A 27,618-nucleotide genomic window follows, 5' to 3' on the forward strand; every position below is an offset into this window, starting at 1 on the left:
TCAATCAAATCCTCACAGCAATTCTTCAAAATCTATGTCAGTCCTGATGCTGTTAGTCTGCCTGCTCAGTACTCAGGACTCTGTTCTGTTCTCTAAAGACTCCACTTCCCAGCATGCACACACGCTGGATTTCCCTGACTGATCACATGAACCTACAGCGTTCCCCCTCTCCCTGTTACTAATTGGCTCCACCTGTCCTCCAAAGTATATATACCGCTCTGTTTGCTCAGTTTACTTCTACTTTTTCCTAGCTCTTCTACGTGTTCTATCGTTTTTGCCTATTTGTTACTGATCTCAGTTAGTTGGTTTGTATCTCAGTTTATCGTCTTTTGCCTTGCCCATTTTATTGATTACCTGTTGCTGACCCTCTTTTGCCCTCTTCCTTGTTTTGCTAGATTTGCTGTGTATGACCCTGCCTTGCCTGACTACTCTCTCTCTGGTATGTTGTTTACATTTGCTGCCATTTTATTACTGACCTTGTCTGTCCCTCACAGCTCGCGTAAGCCTAGTCCCTATTGTAATTAAGTCATTTTTATCTGCGTGAGAATCTAGTAGAAAACCTTCCCCAGACTGTAGAGACAGTTACTCCAACAAAAAAAGGATAAACCTGTTTTAATACCCTTGATATTGAATAAAAACAATGAATTAGCAGGTGTCCCAATGCTTTTGTCCATACAGTGTTCATGCAGTGTGTGTTGTCTGCAGACTGAACTGTAAAGAGTTCCCAAAAGAATCAAAAAAGACGTTCACATACAGGTGGAACTGTAGCTTTCTAGAGGAATGTCTGTGTTTGCTGCTGAAGTTGGCACATATCCAGGTTATTAATTAAGACTAAAGACTAAACGTTGTGGTGATTCATCACTGTAGATCCATCTTTCAGTCTAAGCTTAAGTGCAGTCTGGGTCTCAGACGTTGGCTCTGTTTATATAAACACCTGAATCTTTCTGAAGCCAGGCGGATCTAGAACCCCTCAAAGTGAAAGACGCATTAACTCCAATTTTCACTAATTGTGGAAATGTTTGTGTCTCTGACAGCAAGTCCAGACATAAGCTTTTAAAATGCACTACACTTTAATGCCAAATGTCACTGTACGTTGAGCTAGTATTATGTATTACTGCATCTCTCAGCTTGTCCAGAAATGCATGTGTACGGTTGTCCATAACAGGGTGCTCAAAGCGTGATTGTATTACTCCAATACAGTAAATACAAGTGATTACAAAATACAAATTATTGTACAATGCCTCATACGTCCCACCTTCTCAGCATCACACCTTTTCATAGGCTGCATCTCAATTGTGTACTTCACACAAATACTAAACTAAGTTAAAAGATATTTAGTAATCTTAATACTTTAGCAGGTTAGTGATATAGTAAAAGGGTTTGGCAGGTTAGTAAACAAAAATATTAAGAAACTAAACCATTATGTTCTAACAGAAAGTGATGAAGTGTTAAAGTGTCTTGTTAAAAACTTAGTTTTACTCTTGCTAAACTAGTAAATTGATAAATATTAATATTCAATTATCTAGCTGCATGGTTGAAGAATCATTTAACTTCAATCTTGACATATACGCTGCTATGGTTATTAGGGGTGTTTTATATTATAAATGATATTATACCCTGAAATATCGAGCCACATCACCCATCCCTAATCACCACATCAAGGTGCTACTTTTTTGCTGTTTTTAGCAAACGAAAAATTCACACTGTTCTCATTTTCTATTATAAATCTACTAGACACAGACTATATCTGTCCAGTATCATTTATTTTACTTTAATATAGTCCTGGATATTTGGAATACATTATTAGCTTCATGTCATTCTGGATCATTGAATTCAGTTACAAATCTAATAAATATAATTCTTTTTTTAATATCTCAGTTAGAGGTGTGCCATATATTTTAGGCAATATTAAAAAGTAATTTTTATTTTGTTGCAGTAGTGCATTCTTAAAATCTTTTTTTTTATTCAGTGTTTTATCATAATAAAAATGTCACAATATCTGACACTTTTAAAAATGAAGCTACTTGACGTGGTTGACCGACAATTAAAGAAGTGTGTATACAGCTCTTTTAATGTGGTAACAATGTTTTAAAATATCATAAAATTGTAAAAGTCAATTTAAGAAAGATGTTCTGACACGAATCTGAAGTGTATTATTTTTCTTCTACTTTCTTTCTTTTTACCAGCAGCTCAGTGTTAATAGTGGTTAGTCGTAGTCTGCTGCTGATCTGAGGAAGCAGCTTTTGAGTTACTAGTTGCAGTAGCTCCAAAAAACACATGAACACGTTTCTCAGCACAGTGCTGGCACAGCAAGCCATCGTGCTTTGGCTGATTTCTGACATCTGTGTGGTTTACAGATGTGTCACACAAAGGATGAATATGACCGGTGAGGTGTTAACAGTGGGTGGCTGCAGCTGCACTGTAAAAACCACCAGCATTCAATTAACACCTACTGCGTTACTGTGAACTGAATCAAAATGCAGCCCCGCTGCGCTGATTTAATACCGGCCATTTCCCTCTGAATCCGCTTTGATTAGTTTGCTCTCTATCTGCTTTTCTCTGATTGTTCACAGGTAACTATAGCAACAGTTTACAGAGTTGGAGTACACCAGTGTGTGTGTGTGTGCGTTGTTTAGAAACTGTAAGAACATGAAAAACAGAATAATGCCATAAGCCAATCTGTTGGCTTCACAAACAATGTGAATGACTCATATCACTCTAGACAACAGCAAGCTGTTTTATATAGATGGAAAATATATTTAGCCTAAAATGACCTCAGTGATAGAAGCTGTACCTTACTGTAATGCAATTTACTATGTTTTAAATGTTCACTAGTTATACATAAAATATTATACCTATAATTACTTTAACCATATATTTCGCACTATTAGGCACACCGTATTATAAAGCGCATTTTATGTGACATTGGTAAAGAACAGGGGTGTCGCCATGCTTTCCTTTTAATTCAGCAGGTCTGTAAACTTGTAAAGCTAAGATAAGTAAACAAAACTGTAATTCTTAAAAAAAAAAAAAAAAACATTTCAGACGAGTCGGACAAGTGAAACAAGCGCTGGATGTTAATCTACATAGATTTCTCTCCTGAAAACGGTTAATTTGGGTTATTAAAGAGCTTCTGTTTCTTTACAGTAAGACTAGATTTCCAGATTTCCACTGAAGATGGAGGATTAGCATTAGCGGCTAACCGCTAGCGCTTAGAACGGTTAGCGGGTAAAGCTTATGCTGCTTCAGCAGTGCTAGCCAGGGTTACCAGCAGGCTACAGGCCGATGATACTCACCTCTGAATAGTGAAAGAGCTAGCGAGGTTAGCAGCTAATGCTAATACTGCTGGTGACCTAAACTGAAACCCATTTAAAACGCTGCATTTTAGCAGAATGGCTTTACTGCTCCCTAATACCTGACTAGTAAAATTCATACAAAAGGTGCACTGGATTAAAAGGCGCACTGACTATCCTTTATATCCTATACAAATAATTTTTTTGTGCACCTTATAATGCAAAAAATACTGTACTATACTAGTAAAAGCTACAGTTACAGATTTTATTAATAGATATCTAGATTGCAATTAAACATTTGACAACTAATAATCTAATCCCTTTGGTCACTCTTACTCAGGTGAACCAGCTGGAGTTTATAAGGGCCTCAGTTTGTGTCCAAGTAGCACTACCCCACCTACGGGTTTCCTCTCCTTGTCCACAGTAACCTTGAGGCAGCTTCTGCTGCCCTACTGGCCCCTGTGATGCCCAGGATGTTGTAGGCCCTGCATCCCACCTCAGTGGGCTCACACCAGTGCACTGGAGTGTGCATTCAGAAAAGGTAGGGCCACTAATTGCAGAACCTTTTTAATATAATATTGGGCTCTCAAAGCGCCTGTAATGAAGACCAAAGATGATCTGGCATCAATGTACCCCACACCATGACATCAGACCTTAGGAACATGTGACACTGAAAACTACCGGTAACTTTGCGGGTCTTCAGGTAATGATCAAGCTTTTGGGATGAGTTACAAAGTCACACTTTTTTTTCTAGGTAATATGAGCAATATGAAGATTTTAGTTCTGTAGATATTATAAACATTAAATGATTTTAATTTTAATATCTAAAATTACAATTTCTACTTGTGAAAAACTACATCTGAGTTTTCCTAGTAAAAACTGTATTATTATTTGCATATCTGGAAGCATGTTAGACCAAAACATCTTGCCGTGCCAGATTAGAGTCACTCATAATACTGGCTTCAGAATATTTGTGCAATGTTACAGATTCAGCCCATTTCTTTAGGTGGACCACCTTTTTCCTATTATCAGCAATTCAGCTTTTCCACAAACACAGTTATCACATTTCACATACTGTACATCTCTTTGTACCTCCATGTGCTCTCTATATATAGCACATATACGTATATATCCTAGCACCTCATTCAATAAAAACCTTGCTGTATATTGGATTTCAGATATTTGAGTCAGCTATACCCCCAGGATATAATATTATTTGAGTGTTAAGAGTATAAATTATGACGTACTGGTCCAAGGCCTCTGTATTATCTCAACAACGCTCAAGCAAAGCCAGACTAGTTTGACTTTAATGAGGCCAAGATGTACGGCTTGTGTTTTTGAACCTGTACAGGGACTTCCCAAAGCGCCTGCTGGGCTGAACTGTTTACCTCTGACAATTTAGCCCACATGGGTCCAAACGGGAACCTTAAATTACACACGTCCCTTGCTGCGTTTACTTCCCACTAATTTACGTGTGCTATTCCTACACACGGAGTGAAATCAGAGGCTTGAGGCCGGAGTGCGCGGACCGGACAAAAAACAAAAACACCAACATTGTACAATCATTATCAGAATACTGTGCCCATTGGCCTTCTTAAAAAATAATTAACTTCATATTTTCATTTGCATGCATTTATCCCCAATTATAGACAATTTTATTTTATATTTTTATCTGTTTCAAAGACACATTTTGATTTTCTAAAATGATTTTATTTAGGGTGATATTTTATCACTACAGGTTAAACAGCTTAAGCTTTACCTCAGCTAAAATATGGAGACAATATGATCAATATTTAAATAAATTAATATTATTAAATGCAAAACATGCAGAATGTGTCCTCAGTCTCTTGAAAATGAAACAGTATTATGGTTGTGATGTCACTGATATCAAAGCCCTAAAAAAAAAATCTTAAAGGGGCGGGGTTAAGAAGCCTTGGCGGACAAGGAATTCTAACGGTGTGTCTACTGGCACTCAAGCCTCAGCACATCCTATTCATTACAATGAAGAGAGAGCGGCTGCATGCTGGGTTACGTTGCGTTGAACGAAGCCCCGCCCTCCGGCGAAAATGAATCAGGACACTGCACTGCATCCAGCCAATTAGGGAATAGCAGGCTGCGACTTCACACACATACGAGCCTCATACACACAGAACAGGCACCTTTTAAACCAAAGAAAAGAAGCTGAAAATGGTGGAATGTGGATTTTAGAACTATGGATCAAGATTTATTAAAAAATTTAAAATATTAAACTAATAAACTTTTGATTAACTATATCTGTTGGTTTCTTTGAATTAAAAAAACTTCACGGACACGCCCACACACGGCGAGCCGAGAGATCCGGCACGACAACGTGAGGAAGAAAAGTGCCAGTGGACACGTTTTTTTATGAACGTAACACAATATATTACTTAAAATAATGAACTAACCAGGCAGCACTATGGACAGCACCGTGCTGGTTTGTGAACCTAATTTAGAACCGTGTCTTTATGTTTCCACCAACAAAAGCAGGTTTCAGGACCAGGAACATTCGTTCACAGCAGAAACTGAAGAATACTAGAGTCTTCAGAGTGAATCGTGAGGACGTTTGTGGGGGTGTCTGTTTGTACAGGTGCATCGATTCTGTGCAGCACCCTCTGTTGATGACGTATGATGTGACGTTTTGACAGTTCCACTGAAACTAGTGGAAACGTGGAGCTGGTTTGCTGAAATGCCCCACGATTCTTGTAAGCCCAAACAGAACAGGTTCAAGAAACAGAGTTCTTTTGGTGGAAAAGCGCTATGTATATAATGTATATTTGTAATAAAATGGTCATTCAGAGTAAATTTTGAAAATATTTTGTTGCATAGTGTTAGTATGAAACTTAAAGAATTATGCTGCAACACAAAAGCACATTATATTAATACTGACACTATAATGTTTGAAGCAAAAGCATTCTAGAGACCTTTAAGCCCATTCAGCACAGACCTGCTCCTTCCCCCTGATGTTTAGGTCTATTGCAGGGTTTAAACTGAGCCGGGCTAAAGTAGCCTATCAACAAACCGAGAGAGATTTACACACTTCTGCTTTTCTTTGGCCCTCTGCCATTCGACACGGCCCACAGAGCACGAAGTCGCTTACACTGTGATAAAACAGAGAAAACAAGAGTGAAAATGGGACAGAAAGAGAGAGAGAGAGAGAGAGAGAGAGAAAGTGGTGGGGTTTACTGTGTAGGGTTGGTGGCTAAAAGCCAATCAAATCTTGTGAAAGAGTGTGATTTTGGGAGGCAGCCAAAAGGGTCCAGGATAACACCAACAAAAAAAAGGTCCAAGAGGTCGGTCAAACACACATTCACTATGGACAAAAGTATTGGAACACACGTTCAGATGAGCAATCACCAACCACCTCACCTCCAACAGTACTGGATGGAGCACCATCATATCAGAGAACAAAGCTCCAAAGCCCCACATCTCAATGCTGGGGGGGGTTATACCCTTCTAGCCCAGGCCTAACATTAGAGGTTCCAATAAATTTGTGTTTATGTGCAGCACAGAGGCCTATTCTATTCGTAATACTTCTGTATGGGGACAAGACAAGCTGCGTGTGTGAATCTGCACATCTGTGCAAGCAATGGCTGGAACATAAATTAGTTGTGCTTCTACGTGTATATGTACGTTTTCAGGAAAAATTTCTCTGGCCATTATTATAAACGTAATGTAATTTAATGCATGGAACTCTGTGTAATTAAGGACAATTAATATTTGTACTCAAATTAATCAATTACATTTGCATGGGGAGAAAAAAAAAAGAACATTCTAACACTCCAGTTTTGACCTTCATGATTTTATTAAATATTCAAAAGGCCATGAACATTTTATTTAGTTTTTATTTGTCATTTTGTATTAGTTAATCAAATCAGATTTTTAGTTTGACTTTTAATTGAATTTGATTTGATCCAATTACATTTATTTTCACATAAAATTGTATATATTTGTGCAATCTCTGTACAACCTGTTATTTACAACACTGCTGAGAAAGATGAATAGCATGAGCGCGTAAGTGTGTTAGTGACAAAGATGAGGAGCAGACGTGCTGTATGTTAGTGAAGAAGACAAAGAACAATAGTAATATTATAATAAGGAATGTGATGAGCAGGTGTGAAGTGTGTCAGTGAGAAAAATGGGGAGCAGTATATTAGTAAAGAAATGTAAGAAGACGTACAATATATTAATAAGGAAGATGAGGAGCAGTGGGGTAGTGAGAAAGATGAGGAGCAAAGGTTTAGTATTTTGAGGAAGATGAGTAGCAGGAGTGAAGTATGCTAGTAAGGAAGATGACCACTGGGTCAGTGAAGAAAATATAGAGAATTATTGCAGTACTATAATGTTTTGCTGAAGAACAGAAGCAGTGAAAGAGACAATCCTGTACAATGTATTATGAAAAAAAAAAAAAATCACTGATCTAATCACTGGTTTGAATCCCGGTCAGGCAGCTTGCCATCAGCTGCCGGAGCCCTGAGAGAGCATAATTGGCCTTGCTCTCACTGGGTGGTTAGATGGTGCTCTTTCCCCTCTTCACTCCTAGGGTGATGTCGATCAGCACAGGGCATCTGTGAGCTGATGTATCGTAACCGAATCAAAAAGAAGAAGTGGCTGCCTCACATGTATCACAGGAGGCATGTGTATCCATCATCACGATGGAGATATACAGCTGTGTAGCAGCAGAATGTGTAAGACAATTGTCCAGATAAATTGGGAAAAATTAAAATTTAAGAAATAAAATTATATATGGAAAAAAAAGACGTGTTTGGGCAGGATGCAATCAGGGGCTTCATGTGGAGCTGAGTGTATGTTTTAATAAATCAATTCCTGCTGTACGCTAGAGGTGACAGTGCTTGAGTGAGGTCAGGTTGCATAAGTGTGTAAATACAGTATGTGCACAGATCATTAGTATAGATGAGTGTTTTCAATTGTACAAATATGACCACTATAATCCTTAGTTTGCGTATATGTGTGTGCATGTGTGTAGTATAAGTGCCTACAGGTGCAGTAAGTCGTGTAGGGTTTGTGTGGCAGTGCACGTACAGTAAAATGTGGACGTAAATAGCTGTATGAACTCCTGTATCAGAGTAAGTGTTACTCGAGAGTGTCTCTCTGATTCATTAAGGCCAGCTGAGTCCAGCGTAGTCTGCAGCGGGTGCGGAGGACGGCTCTAGGGTTTCAGCCGTGGTGCCATTCTCAGCTGCAACTGATACTAAAACCCAACACTGGCCACCGACCAAACACACACACCTAGACTACCGTCAATGCCACTTCATACACCTCTATGAACGTGAGGGCCTTCTGCTTCTCTAAAAAAAAAAAAGTATTGTGTAGTCATAGAATAAATGGACTCAAGTATTGGGACACCTAAAAGGACTATTATGACATTGCATTCTTAATCTTTAACCTTTGATCATCTTTTGACCATCAGTAAAATTTGCATTTCGTTTAGAAATTAAGGGAGCAGAGTCTGGAGGAAAAGTGGAGAGACACACAGTCCAAACTGCTTGAGGTCTAGTGTGAAGTTTCTACAATCAGTGATGGTTCGTAGACTCATGTCATCTGCTGGTGTTGATCCACTGTGTTTTATTGTCAAGTCTAAAGTCAGTGCAGTTTTGTTTTCTCACAAAATCTTACAGCACTTCATTCCTCCCTCTGCATCTGACAACTTTTATGGAGATGAAAGTGCCAATTGGTCTTATATAACATTCTAATTTTCTGAGATACTGTTTTTTGAGGGTTTTTTTTATTGGCTGTAAGCCATAATCATCCACAATAAAAGAAATAAACGCTTTAAATGGATCATTCTGTGTTTAATACATCAACATATTATATGAGTTTCACATTTTGAACTAAATTAATGAAAAAGTATATATATATTTTTTTGAGATGCACAAGTATTTATTTAATATTACTCAATCCACAGTGTCACGTGTGTTACAGAAGTATGTCTTAGAAGGCATTTCCACTAGGGCTGCAACGCTTAGTCGATATAATCGACAATTTCGTTAATAAAAATTTGTCGACTCCAAATATTCATTGTCAACTAATCGTTCATTTTCAGCAATCACACAGTTTACACTCATCTTGGCAACAGATCACACATTTCCTCACTAAATATCAGCACTTTCCACATTTAAAGGGCAATATTCTGGATATTTAAAGGGCATTTAAATCCCTTGTTCAGCTTTTTCTATCAATGTGAAGTGAAGACAAAGAAAGCTAGAAACAACAGCCAAACCCACAGCAAACAGAGATGGCAGAAATAATCATTGACTAATCGATTAATCGGAAAAATATTTGCCAGATTAGTCGACAACCAAAATAATCATTAATTGCAGCCCTAACTTAGACCCATAGTGAACAACACAGTGGGTGGTAATGATCGTGACAGGTGGCATCTGGTTGGAGTTGTCCAGGCAAACAGACAGGTGACTGACAGAAATTGCATCTGCATGCATATCCTACAGGTCAGTGCAGTGGTCTTTAGATTCCATGTGATACTGGTTCCTGGCTTTTTATTGTTAGATAAAGAAACAAAGAAAAAAAATCAAATTTACTGAATACATTTTGAAACAGCAGGTGTCTGCAAGATTTTGGCAGGAATTTTATTTACACAGAACATTCTGCAGACTATAAAAGTCTATAAAGAACACATACTCGTGTTACACATATATTTACTCGAGGTACCATCACAGAACACATCACCGCTACATAAACCTGGCCTCAGGCCATCTAAAACAAGCTGTGTTTCCCTTCCTCAGTCTGGAGCAGAAGGTAAAGGTGCTCTGAAAGCAAGAGAGGAAAAAACACCCATCACCTTTTCCAGATCCGCCGCTTTGCGCGTCTCCTCGACTGCAGCTCGCTCTGAGCTCTCTTTGTCTTTCACAGTTAGGTGTGCAGTCTGCCACTGTAGCACAATTTGTTTGGCGCGCTTGACAAACACGGCACCGCGGGGCACTAGCTGAGAGGAAACAGAGACGAGGAGAGACACTGCAAGCTGTCACTACCACACACCAAAGTGGGCACGAGATAACAGCGCGGAATAAACGCTGGCAGTGGAGGAAAGTGACAAAAAGAGAGCTTCACTTAAAAAAAAAATAATAAACCTTCCTAAATGCTTCTTGCTTGTGGACAAAAAAGGTGTTGGGACACCTGCTTATTCATTGCCCTTTTAAAAAAAGAGGGTTAAACTGGGAAATGGAGGGTGGTGGGTTTATTCATTAAATAAAAACTGGAAAAGTAATTGTAATGTGTTGATTGCCCATATTGAAATAAAAACTAACGACAAAAAAGAAAATTAAAAAGGGTTGAACCTGCTTTTGTTAAAGTAACTGTCCAGGAAAGTTTTTCAACTGGATCTTATGCTGCTACCAAGTCCTCCTCGGAAATTCCTACTTACGAGGTTGGAGGTCGTAATTACAACTTGACTTACGTTCGAGTGTTTTTAGGTGAGGTGTAAATGGACACCATTAGGGAAATCCTTTTGTTTATACTTTTGGTCTATTATCATAAAAATAACAGGAGGTTTAACAGGAGGATTTTAATGTTTTTTTCTGTATATTGCAAGTAATTTTATTAGTTAGCTAATAACAACCTGCAAGTGCTGAAGTGTTGTAGTAATAACAGAAGTGTAAGCTGTTTACAAAACTGTTTTTAACTGTTTTTAGAAGTCCTATTCTATTGGCAACACTTCACTACACTGAGTAACCAAGCTGTGTGCGCGCATTTGTACATCTGTGTCAAAGATGATGGGGAGGTCAGGCAAATATGGTGTTGTTGATACTAGAGAGCAGCACATCACCTTTAGACTCTAGTTATGGGAATGTGGGTTACTACACAAACCAGTTCTTATGAACATGGCTTTTCCTGTTATCTGTACCTGTACCAATAAAGGAACTGAAACTCAGCATGCAGTAAAGCAAAAACCAAAGTAAAAAAAGATTCTGTCATCATTTTACTATGTCTTCTCTTCTTTACACTTCTTTAAAAACTACTAAACCAAACCAGCTTTTTTTGTCAATCAATACAACTCCTAAACAAAAGCTAAACCCAGTACAGCAAGTAAGCTAAAAGCTAAAGCAAGTAGCAGGTAGGCTAAAAGCTAACCTGCTACAATTAGTAGCTACTAATCACACTAAGGCACAGGTGTTAAAACTGCGGGCCACACGATGGAGTTGAGCGGATGAGAGGTGAGATTGGAGTCATGTATTGTCAACTGATAATGGGCGAAAATGTATACACAAGTGTTTGTTATTTCTCACTTTTAAGCACTGTAACATTTTAGGGCCCTAAAAACTAATATTTATTATGTACTGATAAAGAGGGGAAATTCTTATGTGCTGTAAGTTTTTTGCCAGTTAAAATAAAAGTTTTGGACAAACAATCTCTGCACTACGAGATCATTCGAGAGAGGAGCAAAATAATTGGGCAAGACTTGAAAATAATAGATGAAGACTTGACCATTTTACAAACTTCTGCCATTAAACCATCCATGCAGTGAATACACATACAAACTATCATAGTGAGCACACCTGCCCGCAGTGGTGGGCATCATTCACTATGGTGCCCAAGGTATCAAACCCACAACGTTCAATAAACCATTGCTCTGAGAAACAACTTAGAAAACCATTACACTACTCTTGTTAAAGTGTTAAAACTACGCAACAACGTGTTCAAATGCAAAATAACAGGGTGGTAAATAGGCTTGTAAAACCCCATTTGAGCATTTTTGCTCCAACCAAAATTATATGTTTACTATTTACACATCAATTAACAACTGTAAATACTTAACACATGCATCCTATGGTATCGTTATGACAATCTGACAACCTAACTAGGGGTGGGCGATATGGCTCTAAAATAATATCACGATATTTCAGGGTATTTTTGCGATAACGATATACTTGGCGATATAGGAAAACTAAAATAATTCATTCATTTCAGGAATATAGTATAAGAGTATAACAGTATAATCATAATGTGGCAAAATAAATGATATAGCATAAAATAATATAATGCAGCAAAAAATATTGCAGAATACTTAGTGCATGCATATAAACTGCATACTAAAACAATTATAGAATAAATACACCTAAAGCTTCACAGTTAATAATAGACTACTTTTAAGACAGAACAGCCCTATTATCACAATATGGATTTTTAATATCATGATATTTCTGTGTCACGATTTATTGTATAAGATATAATATTGCCCACCCCTGAACCTAACAACCTTTTGACAAAAGTAAAAGGAACAAGATACTGACCAAAAGCTATTAAAACTACTATAATTTATGCATGCTCCAAAGTTAAAGCTTTAGTGAATGTTAATTATAAATCTTCTGTAAAGCTTTTACATTTCAATAAAAGTTCCATTTGTTTTTGTTTAGAGTTAATCAGAGGAAAAAATCCCCAATTAGTGCTTTGTGAAGCAATACCAAAAGCTGTGTACAGACTGGGTGATATGCAAATAAAAGTGCTAGTGGTTAACAACGCAGTAATGGGAAGTCAGTTCATTTCTGGCTCTTGGCTTGATAAGTCTTAATGAGGGCCATATAATGGGCCACAGATTATGATGTGTAATCCCCAAACAACAGAGCTCTGAAAAATACTCAATTCACCCCATCCACTGCTTAATAAGTAGCCATGAGCAGGCGGTTAATTACCCGCTATTGTCATGCTCAGGCCTAATAAGGGCATTTCATGACCATTTAACAGACACCCAAAGACATTTATAACATAAATTTATTCATCAGCCTTCTATTTTTCTGCTGTTTTATAACTTTTGTTGTCATTTTTATTATTATTATTATTATTATTATTACTGTTTACAGATATATTATTTTTAGAAATTAAACATCAGTGAGGAAGAAACTCAATGATCACAGTGAAAATGGCGGGCTGGAACACTAGTTACTGTCAACTGACCATGGTGTATTTTTTCCAATAAAAGCCACAAAAGACTGAAACTTAACACTTAAAACTTAACTTATATTCCATTATATACTGTGTTCCCTACATATTCTGCGTTCTCTGTGTTTCTGTGTCTTTTTATAGTTATTATGATGAAAGTACGGATGTGCTGTGTGTAAGTGTCACAGATGGTGGCAAGAGATTGGACGTAAACGCAGGTATTATTTAATAAAATAAACAAGTAAATTTAGCAAAACATAAAACAAATGCGGAAAGAAAAACGCAAAAACAGAGAAAAATAAGAAACAGAAACAGATAAACTGAGAATAGACTATGATAAAAAAAATTACAAACCTGATGAAGGAAACGAGGGGGTGGGGTTACAAACTAGACAGGAGGTGAAAACACTAATGACGAGGGTGGGGCTTGGGTGGAGAAAGAACTGTAACAAAGCAAGGCCATGTGCTAGTGGAGCACATGGGGAGGAAAACAAAAACAAGAGAACAGAAAGGACTAAAAAAAAAAAAGCAAAACACAAGACAGACATGGGCTGAGGTGTGACAGTAAGTGTGTAATCGCTGCAGTAGAGCTTGCAATAACACAATCTGCTCCAGCACTGCTTTACTACAGACAAATTCTTATGTTAGGCATCTATTTCCAAAGCTCAGTTTATTTCCATTACTACAGTCCAAACCTATGACTTTCCTATCCTTGTTTTCACTCCTTTTTTATTTCACACTACATAATATTATTTTTAGTTTTTCTTTTTACAACATACATTTGATTTAGTTTCTAGTTCATTTTTGTAAGGTAAGGGGTTTTATTTAGAAATGGCTGAAACAACCAAAGGAGTACTCCAGAGATACTGATATTCATACACAGCCAAAATAGTACTCGAAGCAGGGCTAAATCGGAAAACAGGAAAAACATGGAAAATAAACAAAATGACACAAGACAGAAACGGACAGAAAATGCGTTGTATGACAGGACAGAGCTAAGCACGCCATACTAAGCACACCAAGAATCCAGTGCATGCAGGGATATGGAGTTCATAGGGTGTGAGTTCATAGACAGATACCAGTTCTAGCTGCTAAGCAGCACCAGAAACGACAGGCATGACAGGACCTGAAGAGCTTCAATGGCAAAAACAAATGGAAAAAAAACAATGGGTGTTCTAAGTCCTAAAAAAAAGACAAATGCAAATGAATTATACCACAGATAACACATTCCCACTGTCAAGAAAGACTCGTGCTCTCCGAGAGAGTCACTCCAAATGCTGCTACTGTCAAAACAAATTAGGGATCTGGCATTTGACCACAACATCTTAGAGCATCACATCAAGAATGAATGAGAGTGGAGACAGTGAGGGAGAGAGAGGCCTGAAAGAGGAGGGAGTGAATGAGAAAAGAGAGCCATCACATTCACTGGCAGTGTTTGTTGTTTGCTGCTGGTCCTTGTGGTAGAATTGAATTGGATTGACGCCCTTTGATAAGGCCAGTAAAATGCCAGCCCAATTTATTTGATGCTGCTTTGATAGTGTCGCCAAATTTACATTATGCCATCTTCATCTTTAGCACACAGAAAAGAAGTGTCTCTCCAGCTGGAAGTAATCAGGTGATGGGCTGCAGAAAGGAAATCTCATAGAAAGGAGCCACAAACCCACCGTAATATTAACAAAAATACAAAGTTATACATACAACACTGGAAAAAAATAAGAGACCACTTCATTTTCTGAATCAGTTTCTCTGATTCTGCTATTTATAGGTTTATGTTCGAGTAAAATGAACATTGTTGTTTTATTCTATAAACTACAGACAATATTTATCCCAAATTCCAAAAAAATATACTGTCATTTACAGAATTTATTTACAGAAAATGAGAAATGGCTGAAATAAAAAAAAAAAGATGCAGAGCTTTCAGATCTCAAATAATGCAAAAAAAAAAAAAAACAAGTTCATATTTATAAAGTTTCAAGAGTTTAGAAATCAATATTTGGTGGCATGTTCTCCTCCACCTGTTTTACACACTGCTTTTGGATAACTTATGCCACTCCTGGTGAAAAATTCAAGCAGTTCAGCTTGGTTTGATGACTGTGATCATCCATCCTCCTCTTATATATAAAATCAAATCAAAGAAAATAATTTTTAAGTGATCTCTTATTTTTTCCCTCCAGAGTTGTAGATTTAGATTTATTAAAGGAAAAGAATTATCCAAACCAATCTAGCCCTGTGTGAAAAAGTGTTTTCCCCCTAAATCTAATAACTTGTCACCCTTGTCTGCAACAACTGCAATTAAGCTTTACAGATAGCTGACAATGAGTCTTTCACATCTCTGTGCAGGAATTCTGACTCCATTCTTCTATACAGAATTGTTTTAATCTAGACACATTTTAGGGCAAAGCAGCAAAGTAGCCCCAGACTATTACACTACCACCACCATGTTTAACATTTTTTTTAGCTATACATTTATTTCCTAATACAGAGAAAGTGAAATATCGTCTTAATCATACTTCCATGAAAACTATACACCAACAGAGTACATAGTGTGTTAATGAATCTATTTTGGCCTTTATGATGGGGAGTAGGGAGGAGTGAATCTATGTTAATCTATATATTATACATTTATTTTTAAGTGTCACACAATTTTCTAATAAGATTTGGCTTTCTGTGTTTCTACCCAAATAACTTTATCAGATAGATAGTTAACCTTGAATATTGAAGAACATGAAAGACTGCAGTAAAAGTGTGCAGATTCTGGAGCTATGTTCAAGGTCAGGTACATTTTTAAAAGGACATAATTAATACGAAGAATAACAGATAAAGAGAGCAAGTCTGGACTTCTAGCACTAGTGTGGCTGCAGGTGTTTTTCTTAATAATCAGCAGCACACTGGATTTCACTTGTTTAATTTGTGATCAGTCTTCAAATGACTAATGATGCTCTTCTGCATGGCTGCAGACTGGCCCTTTAAGGATGAGCTTGGACACCCCTGCTGTGAACCAACAACAGTATACTTTACTGTATAATGTTTAAATTGTCATAATTTAATGTAAATTTAAGTGAAAACAAAATCATAAAACATTTGTCAAAAACGTCACTTAAAAGTGAAAACCAGACAAATTTGAATTAGAAGTGAAGTGATTACAGTAAGTGTGAAGTGAATGTGCTGCAGGTGAAACTGTTTAAATATTGTATTAGATTGTGGAGTCAGTGTCCAACAGCTTCTCAATTTGATAGCAGATAATTCCCACCTGCAGGTTACAGCTCACCTTATCACATGATGTCCCCAGACTGGAAGCCTCTGGACACTGGAGCAGCTCAGACTTTCTGAGAATTGATCTTCTTGTTGCTTGACAGGCAGGAAGGTAGTAAAACAGTAGTGCCACCAGAACTACAAACAAACAAAAAAAAAAAAACACATTTGAATATTACCTTACTTACAAAAAAAAAGGCATAAAACTGATTACGACATTTCATTAATATTTAAAACTAGATTCTTTTTCAATTTTAAAATGACCTATTACAGTTTTAAACTAACAAAAAATTAAAAAAAAAAAACATATGTTTGAGCACCCTGCATGATCAGCACGCATAACAGTCCCTATGTATGGCAGATTGTGTAGCTTATTTTTAGTTATCTTATAACATAGATTTTAACTCAAATACATGATGCAGATTAAAATAGAATGGTTGCAGTCTGAAATTAGTCTGAAATTAACTAAAAGACTGGTTCACCTGTTTACCTTTATCAATATATGGGGATGATTAAGCTGTACAAAATTTATTTTTTATAAAGGGAAATTAGTGTGAAAATAAGTGCTAAGTCCTTGCTATGATCCACAAAATCAAAATGACATCAGTATTACAGAAATTTAGTTCCATTAATGGCAAGAAAACACAGCCCAAATCAATGTGAAAAAAATTATTTTCAATTAGCATAAGATAATATTGAGCTTTTTAAACCCAGCTTAGTCCAGTTGTGAGATACTACCCAGAAAGGGTTATTAGGCTCCCTCTTCTTTAATCAGAGTCTGAAATAGTTCTGGCTGTGTTGTTTCTGAGCCGACCTGTTTATGAAAGGCACGTTGGGGGCTTAGGGTCAATCCCTGTAGTGAAGACTGATTCCATGATCTAAACAGGGGGGCAGGTGACCACAACATCAAAGCACAGACCAGCAGCACTAGGAGCTGATTGGCAGCAGTCGGTGTTTGGAAATTATTTCAGGCAGTCCCTGAAAATAATTCCTCCTGAACTGTGTGACCTGAACAATTACTTCCTTTGGTAGACAGAAATGCCATCTGGAACGAGCCATAGCTCAATTATTAGGGGCCACAAAGATTCAATTGAGCAGGAAAGCATGTATTGAAAAGGTTAGAATGTAAAGATTTTCAGTATCCTGGTGTTGTGTCTAAATTGTGCAACCCATTAATGAGTACTACTTAGTGACACTACACATACTCTGACCTACATCTTTTTTTTTTACTATTTTATTTCAGATTTTTTCCCCCCATTTTCTCCCCAATTTACACGGCTAATTATCCAACCTACTCATTGGGACTTCCCCTATCACTAGTGATGCCCCAACACCAGTAGGGTGAAGACTAGCACATGCCTCCTCCGATACATGTAAAGTCAGCCACCGCCTCTTTTCAAGCTGCTGCTGATGCAGCGTTGCCGAGCAGCATCACAGCGCACTCGGAGGAAAGCTCAGCGACTCGGTTCTGATACATCAGCTCACAGATGCCTTGTGCTGAGCGACATCACCCTTTGGAGTGATGTGGGGAGAGAGCGCCATCTACCCACCCAGAGAGAGCAAAGCCAATTGTGCTCTCTCAAGGCTATGGCGGCTGATGGCAAGCTACATGAACAGGATTCGAACCGGCGATCTCCCTGACCCACATCTTTAATGCTTTTTTTTGTTTTGTTGTTTTCTCTGGGTGCATCATACACCCTGAACGTTATGTTATTACTGGATTGGGTTTTATAAAAGTGTGAAGCAATTCAAATGTTTAAAATTCAAAACATGATGTATTAACACATCAATTATCTCATATTTACCCTAATGGAATGATTTAGTAAGGATGTGTATTGGCAAGAACTTACAATTCATAATCATAATACAGGTGTTACGACTCAATATAAAACAATATTTTGCCATTCTGTAAGTAAGGGGAAAAAATGCCATAAGAAATTATAAAAATAATAAATAAATAAAATGCCCTGTAATATTTATAAAATCTGAGTAAAAGATATGTTTATATGTAAACTAATCATTAATCAATACTGTGTTTTTTGATAAAGTATTGTTAAACAAAATATTGTGATACTTTGATATCTCGATATTTCCTTACACTCCTATAATTTAGACCATCTAACACATTTCCTATACTTCTGCTGGTAGTGTTTTCTTTTAAAATGCTTTAAACTAACAAGGTATCACAAATCAAATGAACACCAGTACACACTTAAAGTTGTCCAAGGAGCTACAGCTAAATCTGAAATGAGCTGTCTATACACAAAACCCACAGAACTAAGATACCATTCTCATTCTTTAGGACTTCGTAGCACTGAACAGCACAGCACTACACATTGGTTGTTGACATTGTTCACTTCACTATTTGCGAACTTATGATAATAATAAACACGGTTGATTTTATCAGAACGCAGTACGTGAAAAAGACTGACAAACCCTTCAACCCTGCAACTCCACTCTACTGAGTCTGCAACAGTGAAATCAGCATTACTGGATTTAAAGGAGAACTCTGGTGTAAAATGGACTTTTGATGTATTAAAACATGATAAAAGGTAATTACCTTTGATTAATAGCACACCTCTGTTCTCCCACAGTGTTCCGAGATCCAGAAATTTTAACAGTTTGTCCCCAAACACCCTTCAGACTGGGTGACACAAGGCATAATTTGCACCGAAGCTTCTTGTGCATTTTTCAATTATTAATGCCTCGTTTTAATTGTAGCAAGGAGGTGTGGAGCTACTTTGATCCTGGATGACAGTGGAAAAAGCGTTGTATCAAGGCAAACTGTTAAAATTTGTTCAAATCTGGATCTCTGAATGCTGTGGGAGAACGGAACTGTGCTATTTTTTTATCATGTTTTACTACACCAAAAGTCCATTTTACACCGGAGTTCTTCTTTAAAGAATCTGTTTCTGGTACCAGATACCATAGAACACCTTCAGAGGTGGGGTGAAGTCCGTACCTTAAGGGGTCAGAGCTGTTTTGGCAGCATGAGTGGGACCTACACAATATTACGCAAGTGTTTCCTATAGTATGGCTTATTTTCATAAATCAATATTTTCAAATGTTCAAAAATTCACCTTTCAGATATTCTGTATGCTTTGATTGGTATGAAACCTTCTTTAGATTTGAGCTCCAACAAGTTGGTTGGACGTATGATTCTTTAGAATTAAAAGACATTAATGGGTTAAGAATTTAACCTTATTCTCAGGATAGCTGTCACAGGAGAGCCATTCACCACAGGGCCAGATTTAGCATCAAGGTCACGAGCCTTAAAGATCATGCAGTGGCACAATGGTGGAGCATTGAATTGCGGTCATGTGCCCAGCAGCATGAGCTTTGTTACTCAAGTGAAAGTAACACAGTAACAAAACACTGGCCTTTCTGTTGTACAGTGGGTACAGACAGTCCAGTCCAGAGCTGTTCTGAGGGGGTGGAGGGGTTTATTTAAGGATGTACAGTTACGTAAAAGATTTAGGACATCCCAATAAAACCTGTGTGTTTTTAATATATTTAAACATTTGGAGATTTGGTCCTTTGACCTGTATTAAGAGATGGAGGCAATAGTACTACACACAAAATATACATTTTGACAACGTTAAGAATGAACATCAAATGTTTAAATATGTTAAAATAAGGCCAATTATCTTACTTTGTTTACTTTTACTTTAATCTCCTTTTATGTTTTATTCATTATACTCCTGTTCAGTCGTATAACTACTTGGTTTCTGTGTGTATTTATGTAGTCAATCACATTTTTAGTCAATTACATTTTTAACAGATGAAAGTGTTACTCATCCTCACTCACCTCTTGACACCCTGCATCCTCCTATTGGAACATTTTGTTGACCTATTGGCCTCATATGAAGACACTGCCCATACCATCTAGTGGCCACATGACAACATTACACTCAACCAATTGAAAAGAAGATGGTGGGAATCCCAGTCAAAGGTTTCTACAGCCAGTCCAGACAGAAAGATTCCAGGTCAGGTAAAATATTTCATCAATTTTTTTGTGAAAATTTTATTTACTTACTGCAAAAAGCTTAAAAAAAAATTCCTAATTAAGTCCTTTTGATGACATTGTTTTTGGCAAAAATGACATCCTGTACAAAGACAAAGTTTTGTTTTAATACTAGTTAGAGCCACTAATCCAAAATAGCTGGGAGAAATTAAAATGCACAAAAAACAAAAATGTTGATGTGCATTTTAATGTTCTCCTTTATTGCCCATCAGATATTTTATCATTTTGCTAGTATGGGCATCCAAAAGGTTAACAGATAAACAGATTAGAGTTTGGTCTTAAATGATATAAAATTATATTTCATTTTCATTTATTTACTCACTTAATAATCTACTTATTTACTTGCTTTTAATTGTAGCTATACTTGTGAAAGTCTTACAAGGTGCTAGATTTCAGTAATGTAGTAAAACTTTTTTGTAATTTTTTTTATGTCTTATTTATATTATTTTTTGCTTGTTTGTTTGTGTAAAGCACTTTAAATTGCCACAGTGTATGAAGTGGTGTTACAGAAAAACATGCCTACATTTTTTTTCCTGGTTGTCCCATTTTTTTTGAAGGAGTCTAATATTTTTTGTACCTATGGCACAGACATTAGCAACTATATAAAAAATTATAGAAGATTAATGCTGCTATTATGTGCAGGTTTTGGCTCATTAGCACCTCAACGCTGATGCATGTAATCCAGCGTTCAGCTAATTAAGTCATAATTATTTTGATTGCTTGATTTTAATTAGGCAAATGGCACAAGGCCAAAGCAGCGTGATGCTGCTGGAAACTCCGTTCTAAACTTTAGAACGTGCTTTATGAATTTCATGCGCTCTCTCACTGGAGCTCATTGTTGTTGGGCTGTAGGAGCTGCTGAACTGACGACAGATGCGAGGAGATGGAGGGAGACTGATAAGAGAGAGAGGGAGAGATAGGGAGATAGGGCGAGTGAGAGAATGAGATGGATGTTTGAGAGAGAAAGTCACACGGCGGAGCCGACAGAACGGATCGAGGCACGTTCTCGGTTGAGGAACCCTCATAGAGCTGCCATTTTGAGTGAGATTGTATGAAAGTCCCCTATTGTTGAGCGGAGGTACACATGCAGATGTGTGTGTGTGTGTGTGTGTGTGTGTGTGTGTTTGTATGAGCATGAGGAAAGATTTCATGGTCTAAATGGCTATCTCCACATCTCCACTCTGCTGCAGCTGCTCGGCTCTTACAAAAAGTCTTCCATCATGTGTCGCAAGAGACAGAGAAAAACGCAGAAAAAACAGCAAAAACTGAATGAAAAAAAAAGACCAACATGCATTTTTGTGTTTGATTTGCTTTACAGTTAAAATGTAAAATACTCTATATTGCCAAAAGTATTTGTTCATCTGCCTTTGTGTGCATATGACCGTAAATGACATCCCATTCTTAATCCATAGTGTTCAATAAGATGTTGGCCCACCCTCTATAGCTGTAACAGCTTCAACTCTTCTTGGAAGGCTTTCCCCAAGGTTTAGGAGTGTGTTTATGGGAATTTCTGACCATTTTTCCAGAATCTCATTTGTGAATTCGGATTGATTTTGGATGCGGAGCGTGATTCATTACTCCAGAGCACATTCCAGTCTGCACAGCTCTCTAGTCCAGTTGCAGCATGATTGGTAACAGATCATGCTATATATATATATATATAGAATATATATAGAATACATACATACATGATCTTAGTTGAGAAGTTCAGCTACACCAAGGCAGGACATGAAGTGCAGTGATTAGCATTAAAAAATGGGTTGATTAAAACAACAGTCCCAGTATCAAGGTCAGGGAGAAAGTGGAATTTTCGAGAGGCAAAGAGGGCACTGGGGCTGGTAGGAATGTTGTAGGGCAGTACTTGGCAGTTGAGATAATGGACCATGAACAGTGTTTTGCTGTGCTTCTGGATTCTTGTCGAGCCAGTATCAGATTGTTGATGCTGTGGTAGTTGTTTGTTAGATCCTAGCAGAGGAGGTGCAGGACTTACTGTATCTTTCTGTATTATTTTTTTTACTATGTGTCAGTTTCCGTGTCAGTCTTGTATTGTGAACTACAAAAAGATGCTTGCCAAGCCATCGCAAATATTAAACATGTTTAATATCTGACTCAGCCAGCGAATGGGAGTCAGAAGCAGTGACTACCTACAGGCAAAGGGATCACAGAGACAGAGAGAACCACAGGTCCCATAAATATCAAAGCCATTTATAGAGAGACTGACCACTTTCTGTTCCCCCTTTTATATCATGAAATGACTATTAACCTCGAATGGGAGCCCGCGTGTCCTCTATAAATGAGGTGAATGGAGCTAAATGCTAAAACGTTAAATTAAAAATAGTAATCAACTACTTGTTCTGAGTATTTCTTTCATTTTAGAAAGTAGAATAATGTTTTTTTTATTTAAAAAAAAACAAACAAAAAAAAACGTGCCTGTCTATTTCAGTTTATCTACAGAAAGCAATTTTTACACTGTAAAGCACAAGCATTACTGCTACACTGAGCTTATGGGTTGGCGAGCTGATCCCGGAGATACAGGTAGAGCATGTTTAAAAGGCTTATAAAAAAAGTTTAAAACGATAAAAGATGATGTTTACGGTACTTAAACATCTGACATCTTTTATGTTGAGGACATAAGTAGATTTTTCAACATAAAACTGATCAGACATTTATAAACTCTGATTTTGCTCAGTTGCTTCATATGAACCCATTCGTGTTGGACTCACTTTAAGTGCGTATTCTCCTCTATAGAGATTCTCTGGCACGGCAACACTAGTTCTCGTGTGTTTAGTTCTGGTTTGTTCTTGTGATAAACTTGTTTCTGGAGAGCAGCAAAGGGAGTCTGCGATTTCTTGCAGTGAAAAATTGTGTAAATTATAATAACCCACCACACAAACAATACTAGCTGCTCTGTGGTGGTCTCTCCTGTTGGGTCCTTAACATTGAAGAACAGGGTGAAAGGAGGATAATAATAAAATATGCAGAGAAACAGATACAGAACTACAATCTGTAATTATAGAACTACAAAGTGCTCCTATATGCTCAATGAGTGTAAAAGTTAAGTGAAGGTGGTGTTAATGTTATGGCTGATTGGTGTGATGTGTCTCTGTGTATATATAATATAGTCATCGCAGGGTGTGGGTGTTAGAGCAAAAGAGCAGTATGTGATATGCATTAAATCAGGCAGCTAATTTAGGGACTTACCTTTGACCTACCTAGAGATGTAGATTAACATGCTACTTATTGGCTGACCTACAAAATAATATGCCATGATATGCCCTGCATGCATGACTTCTGCCAAGTGCGTAAATGATATGAACTATAAATTGACATCCTCACACACCATCAGAGGTCTGCACAGCAAAGATAGCCTCAGCGAACATTAGAGAGGTTTCTGTTCAGTTACACAAAGCCAGTTCACTCTGTATCCATGTTGGCAACGTCAGCAGACAGTCATTTAAGCTCATGCAAGACCAGCCTCTTATCTCTGTGAATACAAAGAGAGCAAAATACTCAAAACTGAAGCCACATTACTATGCATGCACTGATATGTGAATTCTGGGACACTGATGTCAATATACACATGTATTATTTACAAAGAGATTAGACACCCTGGTATGACTTTAGAAACAAATCTAACATTTATTTGCCTGACACTTCAGCTTTTAACCAACTGTATACAAAAAAAATAAATGTAAGAAATATTCTATTAACTGACCCCTACATGGGCTGGTCACAGCTTTAAACCTAAACAGCTTTTAGGATGGTTCCCCCCTTATATGTGAGTCTTGGTTCCTCCCAAGGTTTCTTCCTCCTGCTTTGCTGCTTTGTGAACACATCAGATATAAAAAGCGCTATACATCTAAATTTGATTTGATTTGCTAAATAAAAAAATGAGCTTTAAATCAATGTTTTTTTTTCTAAGTAGCATGACCAGCGTCACCTGGTCCTTGGTCTGTAACAGACACAGGGTTGGGCATTACAAGTATATCTATTCGTATTTCAGCCAGTGGCTTGTTTTCTCATTACTAGCGTCTATGGTCAAACCCAGCAACAACAATGGTTTCCAAACAAATGCAATCGGAGACGCTGCTACAAACCCAAATCTGGTCCCTTAGGGGTTACTGGATAAGGTTTGGGGTTGTTTGTTTCAGTAACACAATGCTCTCACTGTGGGGGTGTGGGCTCTTACTGTATAGGTGCTGTAAATGTCAGCATGAGTTGGCAGCTTCAGAATTGTTACCGACCGACTACAAGTTATATCATAATTATACAGTGGAAAGGATGAGGTAGAATGACACTGCTGGACATTATAACATATGACGCCCATTTTCTCAAACAACAAACAGGGTAAAGAAAGCTGAGGACTAGTAGGACTATACCAGCTTCTTTCTATAATATATATATATATATATATATATATATATATATATATATATATATATATATATATATATATATATATATATAATGGCTCAGGATTAAAGTCACTTTGATGAGAGCCATATTATGAGGGTCCCAATGCTTTTTAGGCAAATGTATTGTGACACTTACTTATTCATTGCTTCTCAGGTATTAAAAAGAGTTTATGCTCGAGTCACTGTTTTACTGTCCAGAAAATAAAGCTTTCTGTTTGATTTTGGAGAAATTCATCCCAAAATCCCCTATTAATCCCAAACGCCCATCTAAAACTCCCCGACTCATCCCAAACTCCCCGACTCATCCCAAACTCCCCGACTCATCCCAAACTCCCACCTCAAACTCCCAGACTCATCCCAAACCCCTCCGACTCATCCCAAACTCCCCGACTCATCCCAAACCCCTCCGACTCATCCCAAACTCCCCGACTCATCCCAAACTCCCCGACTCATCCCAAACTCCCACCCCAAACTCCCCGACTCATCCCAAACTCCCCGACTCATCCCAAACTCCCCGACTCATCCCAAACTCCCCGACTCATCCCAAACTCCCCGACTCATCCCAAACTCCCCGACTCCCTGACTTATCCCAAAATTATTGGCTGGAGCATAATCATTCCAGAGAACTAGAAATTTCTAGGAATTATAAACCCTCTTTAGTTTGTGCTCGAATCACTGTTTTACTGTCTAGAAAATAAAGCTTTGTTTGATTTTGGAGAAATTCTGTGCTTGATCCCAAAATCCCAGACTCATCCCAAAGTCCCCGATTAATCCCAAACTCCCCGATTAATCCCAAACGCCCATCTAAAACTCCCTGTCTCATCCCAAACTCCCCGACTCATCCCAAACTCCCATCTAAAACTCCCTGACTCATACCAAACTCCCTGACTCATACCAAACTCCCTGACTCATACCAAACTCCTCGACTCATACCAAACTCCTCGACTCATACCAAACTCCTCGACTCATACCAAACTCCTCGACTCATACCAAACTCCTCGACTCATACCAAACTCCTCGACTCATACCAAACTCCTCGACTCATACCAAACTCCCTGACTCATCCCAAACTCCCACCTCAAACTCCCACCTCAAACTCCCACCTCAAACTCCCACCTCAAACTCCCACCTCAAACTCCCACCTCAAACTCATCGACTCATACCAAACTCCTCGACTCATACCAAACTCCCTGACTCATCTCAAACTCCCACCTCAAACTCCCACCTCAAACTCCCACCTCAAACTCCCACCTCAAACTCCCACCTCAAACTCCCACCTCAAACTCCCACCTCAAACTCCCACCTCAAACTCCCACCTCAAACTCATCGACTCATACCAAACTCATCGACTCATACCAAACTCATCGACTCATACCAAACTCCTCGACTCATACCAAACTCCCCGGATCATCCCAAGCTCCCAGACTCATACCAAGCTCCCAGACTCATACCAAGCTCCCAGACTCATACCAAGCTCCCAGACTCATACCAAACTCCCAGACTCATCCCAAACTCCCCGACTCATCCCAAACTCCCCGACTCATCCCAAACTCCCCGACTCATCCCAAACTCCCCGACTCATCCCAAACTCCCCGACTCATCCCAAACTCCCCGACTCATCCCAAACTCCCCGACTCATCCCAAACTCCCCGACTCATCCCAAACTCCCATCTCAAACTCATCGACTCATCCCAAACTCCCCGGATCATCCCAAGCTCCCCGACTCATCCCAAGCTCCCCGACTCATCCCAAACTCCCAGACTCATCCCACACTCCCAGACTCATCCCACACTCCCAGACTCATCCCACACTCCCAGACTCATCCCACACTCCCCGGATTATCCCAAGCTCCCAGACTCATACCAAACTCCCTGACTCATCCCAAACCTCTCCGACTCATCCCAAACTCCCCGACTCATCCCAAACTCCCCGACTCATCCCAAACTCCTCCGACTCATCCCAAACCCCTCCGACTCATCCCAAACCCCTCCGACTCATCCCAAACACCCATCTAAAACTCCCTGTCTCATCCCAAACTCCACGACTCATCCCAAACGCCCATCTCAAACTCCCATCTAAAACTCCCACCTCAAACTCCCACCTCAAACTCATCGACTCATCCCAAACCCCTCCGACTCATCCCAAACACCCATCTAAAACTCCCTGTCTCATCCCAAACTCCACGACTCATCCCAAACGCCCATCTCAAACTCCCATCTAAAACTCCCATCTAAAACTCCCACCTCAAACTCCCACCTCAAACTCCCACCTCAAACTCCCACCTCAAACTCCCACCTCAAACTCATCGACTCATACCAAACTCATCGACTCATACCAAACTCATCGACTCATACCAAACTCATCGACTCATACCAAACTCATCGACTCATACCAAACTCCTCGACTCATACCAAACTCCCTGACTCATCCCAAACTCCCACCTCAAACTCCCACCTCAAACTCCCACCTCAAACTCCCACCTCAAACTCCCACCTCAAACTCCCACCTCAAACTCCCACCTCAAACTCATCGACTCATACCAAACTCCCCGGATCATCCCAAGCTCCCAGACTCATCCCAAGCTCCCAGACTCATCCCAAGCTCCCAGACTCATCCCAAGCTCCCAGACTCATACCAAACTCCCAGACTCATCCCAAACTCCCAGACTCATCCCAAACTCCCATCTCAAACTCATCGAATCA

The 27,618-nt window shown here is 38.6% G+C and overlaps 1 long non-coding RNA gene across 1 annotated transcript in view; it reads right to left on the reverse strand.

Moving 5' to 3' along the window:
- The window catches only part of LOC125799251 (uncharacterized), a 131,409-nt gene that overhangs the window by 75,211 nt on the left and 28,580 nt on the right, over nucleotides 1–27,618 (reverse strand). Inside the window, exon 2 of the long non-coding RNA XR_007438085.1 lies at nucleotides 16,494–16,615. This is a non-coding gene — a long non-coding RNA (uncharacterized LOC125799251). The remainder of the gene's footprint in view (nucleotides 1–16,493; nucleotides 16,616–27,618) is intronic.

Source organism: Astyanax mexicanus, chromosome 3 (genome assembly GCF_023375975.1).
Source record: "Astyanax mexicanus isolate ESR-SI-001 chromosome 3, AstMex3_surface, whole genome shotgun sequence".
Lineage (NCBI taxonomy): Eukaryota > Metazoa > Chordata > Actinopteri > Characiformes > Acestrorhamphidae > Astyanax > Astyanax mexicanus.